The 6,825-nt window shown below is 38.6% G+C and overlaps 3 pseudogenes; all 3 read left to right on the top strand.

The window, feature by feature from the left end:
• The first annotated feature begins 98 nt into the window (after positions 1–98).
• On the top strand, positions 99–3,150 carry LOC114301631 (large ribosomal subunit protein uL14-like; annotated as a pseudogene).
• Positions 1,395–1,532, top strand: LOC114301635 (small nucleolar RNA snoR137; annotated as a pseudogene).
• A 306-nt stretch (positions 3,151–3,456) lies between the features above and the next one.
• Positions 3,457–6,825, top strand: part of LOC145794224 (25S ribosomal RNA) — a 6,120-nt pseudogene continuing 2,751 nt past the window's right edge.

Genomic DNA, 6,825 nt, shown 5'->3' with positions numbered 1-6,825 from the left:
AAGCCATATAAATTAAAACCCTAGCGTTGCTTCTCAGCTACTACGCCTTCTTGCTTTGAGGAGAGAGAGGGGAGAGGGAGAGAGAGAGAGAGCACAAGATGTCAAAGCGAGGTATGTCAGACTTTTGATTCTCACATTCATTTAGTAACCAAATAGATTGATCATTTGAATTTATGTTGTTTTTGTTTTTTGTGTGGATTTTTAGGTCGCGGTGGTTCGGCAGGGAACAAATTCAGGATGTTGTTGGGTCTTTCGGTGGCGGCGACGGTGACGATGACCTATACAAACAACACTAGGGAGAAGAATTTGTACATCATATCAGTGAAGTGTGTTAAGGAGAGGCTGAATCGGTTGTCTTCGGCCTGCATTGGAGACATGGTGATGGCCACCGTGAAGAAGGGGAAACCAGATCTCTGGAAGAAGGCCATGCCTGCCGTCATCGTCCGCCAGCGCAAGCCTTGGCGCTGAAAACACGGTGTCATCATGTACTTCAAAGGTGATTTTTCATCCTTGTTTCCATTAATGGCACTTGGGTTTAGACTATTTTATATGATTTGTGTTTGAAAATTGGAATTTGTATGGCTTTTGATTTAGTTGTTGTTACCTTGATCACTCTAAGAAAACAATTAATACCGCGACCACAATTTCCCTATATTTGAAGCTATGCTCCTCAATCTTGAAGTTTAATATATATATATATATATATAGCAAGTATTAAAGCCTTCTCATTGTTTTGTTTTTGTTTTTAGGGGTTCTTAAATAGCTTTATTCATGCGGTTATGCTTGTAATTGTGAATTCTATATATAGTTTTGTTTGGAATTGGGTAGTTGAAGACAAGCTTGTCCCTATAGTACTCATCTCTATCCACACAAAAAATATAACTATTCTCATTTATGAATTAGGAGTCAATTTTGAGATCCTGCTCAGAAGGTGTGGTAATGCATTGGTAGCACTTGCTAATCTAAGTAAAGGTGTATGACTTTTTTCAAACTCAGTAAGAATCTTATTTCAAGTTGATATAATTTATTTTGATTTATTTGTTTTTTTTTGATTTGATTCTGATTAATTATTTGCATTAAATTAAATGTTTCATCTAGTATATAGAATTTTGTCAAGTTAATTAATATTATAACTCATAAGTCAATACATTGACAGACTACTTAATGTCATTCTATATAGTCTCAAGTTTCATTGAGGTAAATTTATTGTATATGTTTGTTTTGCTCATGTGTCCTCTCCCCCTATTTTTTGTTGCTCAAGCATCCTATGAATCTTGCTTGCTTGGATTTGGGTTAAGTTTTGATGAATACTTGATAATGTGTTTTTAGCTTTATGAGAGTTTAAATTTTGTAGCTCGAGATTTGTACTTTGATTTTTCTTACCCTTCTTTGAGGTTGCTTTTTTGAAAGGCAAATGACCATTCTAAAAGTTGGTCAATCATATCGGGAAGCATATATAAAGAATGTATTGCCAGTTTTAAACAACATAATGTTCTTCTGTTGTATTGTGTTACCTGTCACCTGGTAAATTTTACTTAATATTTTTGCAGGTGAAATTGGTAACTATTAGAATCCCCCTATTCAAATCATAGTTAAATTTGGTGTTTATTTTAGAATTAGCTAAGCTGCCTTAAGAAAGTTGGTAATTATTTTATTATTAGTCTTTCGACATGCCTAATCTTTATTACTCATACAGCGAGATTTCCAAATTAAGGGGAGAGATTATTTTTAGTGTTTGCATGTGGTGCATTTGAATCCACATTTTAGTTAATTCTTAGGTAGCTTGATTGTATTTTTTTGGGTACCAAATTACCAATAAAGTTATGCTCTTTGAATATGATGTTATGTAGTTTTTTGGGTTATGGATCAATTGTGTAATAAGTAATTGAATGGTGTTTTCTTTTTTTGTATAATGGCTTGAAATTGATTTTTCAATTGTGTTAGATTTTTTGATATTCCTACTGGAATCTTGGCAGTATGTGGCTTTAATTTTTTTCTTTTGTTTTTTAGTTTTTATAATTCCCAAAGTGGAGGCATGTCAAGTAATATGACATAAATGTAATCTTTATATGATCTATATCATAGACTAGTATTATATTCCTTTTTGTTGTTGTTGGAAAATAATAAAACCAACCACTGTCATTGTTTATAATTGGAATGAGGTGTTGCTATCAACTTATTGCTTATTTACTTGCTTTTTTTGGGAGCTCTAAATGCAAACTATTATCTTATTCAGTTCTTCTTTTGGAAATGCCAAACTTATGTTTTTGTATGTGCAGATAACGCTAATGTCATTGTGAATCCCAAAGGAGAAATGAAAGGTACTACTTACATGTGATGATGTATTTGATAGATGTGGTAAATGCGGCCCTCATAAATTCCAAGTGAAAACCAAATTGGACCACTTTGATGAAGTTATGTTGGCACATGAAATTGGCAGAAGTTATGTTGTGGCTTGTGTTAAATTGAAAATGAAGTTGTGTGTTTACCTAGATTTGATTTGTGATAGCTTTTAGGTTGCAATTTTGAATATTTGAACAGTTCCATTTGCCTATATGGTGGAATATGCCTTTGGCTGAGATGTTCTTAATTCTTTACTAAGTTAATGACATATTTTTGGTGCACTTAGGACTTTTGTACAATTACCTTCATTGTTATCTTAGTAATTTCAAATATTCATTCCATGCTTTCTTTGTTTCATGTTGGTATGGAATCTCCATTAACTTGATTGGCTTGTTACTTGGGTTTTATGATTTTGGTTGGAGAACCACTTTAAAGTTATCATTGATCAAGGGAACCATTCATTTTTGATCATCTGACTTTGGACCCGGGGTTATTAAGGAACTATCTCGTTTGACCCATCATATTTTTTTCCCTGTAGGTTGTTTGAATAACATCAATGATCATGAATCATGATCATATGCTTTTACATCAGGACATGATTAATATTGAAATTATCTTGTTTCCATGAAATCGAGCCTTCATATTTTGTGTCGGTGATTCTCATTTGGTTTTTTTACATTGGTGTTTGTAGGTTCTACAATAAAAGGTCCAATAGGAAAGGAATGTGTTGATCTTTGGTCGAGAATTGCTAGTGCTGCAAATGCTATTGTTTAGGAAGTTGAATAGCAAGTGATTTAGAGCAATCAGTTTTGTTTGTCTACGTGTGGTATCAGGCTTGGTTGTTTTGGGCCTGTCAAAACTAAGATGTTTTGGTTTTGGCTTATTATGATATGATGCTAGATTTCGCTATGACTATTGTTGGATTGGGCCATTGCGGATGTTGGCCCCCCGCGCTCGCCCACACGGGGTCAGCCTAAAAATGAGTCCCCCGCAACAAATGGCACTTCGTGACAAGTGGTGGTCGACAAACTGTTGGCTCACCTCGAGTGCCTCAAAGTCGTCGCGGGAGCTCTGTTGTGATCCTATCGCACCACTGCCAAGGTGCTCCGATCGCAACACCAGGTCAGGCAGGATTGCCTGCTGAGTTTAAGCATATCAATAAGTGGAGGAAAAGAAACTTACAAGGATTCCCCTAGTAACAGCGAGTGAACCAGGAAATGCCCAGCTTCAAAATCGAGCAACCCTATTGTTCGAATTGTAGTATGGAGAAGCGTCCTCAGTGGTGGACCGGGCCCAAGTCCCCTAGAAAGGGGTGCTGAAGAGGGTGAGAGCCCCGTCGTGCCCAGACCCTATCAAACCACGAGATGTTATCTATGAGTCGGGTTGTTTGGGAATGTAGCTCTAATCGGGCGGTAAATTCTATCCAAGGCTAAATACGGACGAGAAACCGATAGCAAACAAGTACCGTGAGGGAAAGATGAAAAGGACTTTGAAAAGAGAGTCAAAAAGTGCTTAAAATTGTCAAGAGGAAAGCGGATTGGGGCTGGCGATGCGCCCCAGTCAGATGTAGAACGGCAACAAGCTAGTCCACTGATTGACTCGGGGCGTGGTCCGGTGCGGATTGGGGCAAAGGTCAAAGCCCAAGTAGTTGACAAGCCAACGGAGACGCCTTCGCCTCGATTGTGGCTAGCAGTACGCGTCCTCAGGTGTGCTTCGGCATCTGTGCACTCCTGGCACCGGCTTACGAGCTCTCCATTCGGCCCATCTTGAAACACGGACCAAGGAGTCTGACATGTGTGTGAGTCAACGGATGAATAAACTTGTAAGACGCAAGGAAGTTGCTTGACGAGATCCCCTCGCGGGTTGCACCATTAACCGACCTTGATATTTTGAGAAGGGTTCGAGTGTGAGCATGCCTATCTGGACCCGAGAGATGGTGAACTATGCCTGAGTGGGGCGAAGCCAGAGGAAACTCTGGTGGAGGCCCGCAGCGATACTAACGTGCAAATTGTTTGTCTGACTTGGGTATTGGGGCGAAAGAATAGTCGAACCGTCTAGTAGCTAGTTCCCTCCGAAGTTTCCCTCAGGATAACTAGAGCTCGGTCGCGAGTTCTATCAGGTAAAGCCAATGATTAGAGGCATCGGGAACGCAACACCCTGGACCTTTTCTCAAACTTTAAATAGGCAGGATGGCGTGGCTGCTCCGTTAAGCCATGCCACGGAATTGAGAGCTCCAAGTGGGCCATTTTTGGTAAGCAGAACTGGTGATGCGGGTGAACAGGAAGCTGGGTTACGGTGCCTAGCTGCGCGCTAACCTAGAACCCACAAAGGGTGTTGGTCGATTAAGATAGCAAGACAGTGGTCATGGAAGTCGAAATCCGCTAAGGAGTGTGTAACAACTTGTAACGATCCCAAAATCCGTATCCGAAATTACTTTTATGTCCTTGTGGGTTAAAGCATTTTAATTTAATGATATCTGTTCAATTGAGGAATTATCTATTGAGTCACAGCTTTAAAATTGAAATTACCGACCTTTATGGGTTCAGAAATCAAAATTGAGTACTTGGGTATGTTAATGGGAATTTTTAGAATCATTTGGGACAATTAATTAGAAATCTAATTTGTCTGATTCGTTAATGCACGTTTGGGTGGTTAACTTGGTACTGCAAATTGAAGGCCTTAGAGGCTTCAAAAACCAGAACAGAGGACATATTTATGATCAGCACAATTTTTAGAGTCATCTGGAAGGTTTAATTAAAATTTGATTTCGTACGATTCGTAAGGCCACGTTTGGCTCTCCCTATAGTGTTAAGCTTGTGTGTGTGTATATTTATATAAATAGATGCCTTATGAGTTGTTGGACTCATCTCTTAGAACCAAAAATATCTAGAGAAAAGGGGAAGCCACGTGAGAGAAGGAAAGAGAGAGAGAACTCAAAGACAAGAAGGAAGGAAGAGCTTGAGAATAAAGAGGAAAGATAGGGAAATTGATGGAATTAAAGTAGACTTCAAGACATTGACTCAAGGTATGTGAAATCAACTTAACCCCTTGAGATTGATCTATCATTAGTTTAAATTCATGATCTAAAATGAGGAGTAAACACCTAATTGAGTTGGGGTTGAGAAATACAAGTTTAAATGAACTTTTCTCATGAAATTGAACCTTGATTCCTTAAGAGTTGCTTAATTGAAGAGTTAAATTCTTTATATTTGTTTATCTTGAGGTTGATTATGGGAAGTTGAGCTCCAATCTTGAGGTTTTGCATGATTAGCTATAAATGAGTGAAGATATATGTAAATATGAAGATGTGAGCTTTAAACCCCAAACCATGGCTATTTTATGCTTTTGTGTTTAAATCTTAATTTTGTTCTTGTGCTTGGGAATTGAGTAGTATTTTGAAGTTATGATGTTTGAGGGAAGTTAATAATGTGAAATTTATCATGTATTAAAGAGTTTTGGGCTTTGATTTACATGAATTTGAGGTTTAACTTTGAAAATGAGAAGGTCTAAATCAAGAAACCATTTTCGAACTGTCTGATTTTGCCCAAACCGCACGAGCGGCCACTGATTCTGCACGAGCGGAACATGAAAAAAACAGAGCATTGCATTCTGCTTAACCCACCGCTCGAGTGGCCAAGTCCACCGCTCGAGCGGCGCAGTCACCGCACGAGCGGCCAAAGTGGGCGCACGAGCGGCCATCCTTGTTTCAGCATATACTGGATAACTTCAAATAGGCATATGTCCCTCATCCGGACTCCGTTTTGAGTGATTCTTGAGCCTAAAATCAAGCCCCGGAAGTCTAGTGTCCAATGGTGGTGGTCTCACTCCCAAATTCTAAATATAGAATTAGATATGCCCAAATTAGTGAGAGTTGCTCACTTTCTGTTTACCAATTTTGTACCATTTCTTCGTCTGACCCATTCTTCTATCGATTCCTCCTATCTTCTGAGATGTGGATTATGACTTATTAAAGACTAATGAGTTTAGAACCGATATGACTAATTGATTAAAGAATAAAGTAAGGAATCGGGTATGTTCTTATAATGCTATGTGCATTGTGTTTGTAGGTCAAGACGAGGACATCGTTCCACCGCTGTCAGAAACTTATCACTGTGAGTAATAGTAGTATAACGATATGTTATACTTACTTCTGGTGCTTATGATTTATATATGGTTGTTGAGAATGACACACACAACTGCTATTGTGCTTTGATTGGATTAACAAACATGATTGAACAATGACACTGTTATGGACCTAAGGTCGTTCTGTCTCTGTTAATAAAAGTGGGCCTGAGGCCGTTATGATGTAAATTGATTATGATTCATGGCCAGAGGCTAAGGGAGGTAGTGTACATGTCAATGTTCTACCTACCCTACAATGTGTAGACATCTGTCGTTATCTGGGCTTAAAGCCGCTTTGTATCATGTCTGGGCTTCAGGCCGTTATGTATCATATCTGGACTTAAGGCCGTTTTGTATCAT

The sequence above is a fragment of the Camellia sinensis genome, chromosome 6 (assembly GCF_055761805.1).
Source record: "Camellia sinensis isolate YWXY chromosome 6, ASM5576180v1, whole genome shotgun sequence".
Taxonomy (NCBI): domain Eukaryota; kingdom Viridiplantae; phylum Streptophyta; class Magnoliopsida; order Ericales; family Theaceae; genus Camellia; species Camellia sinensis.
This window is presented reverse-complemented; position numbering and strand designations above follow the sequence as displayed.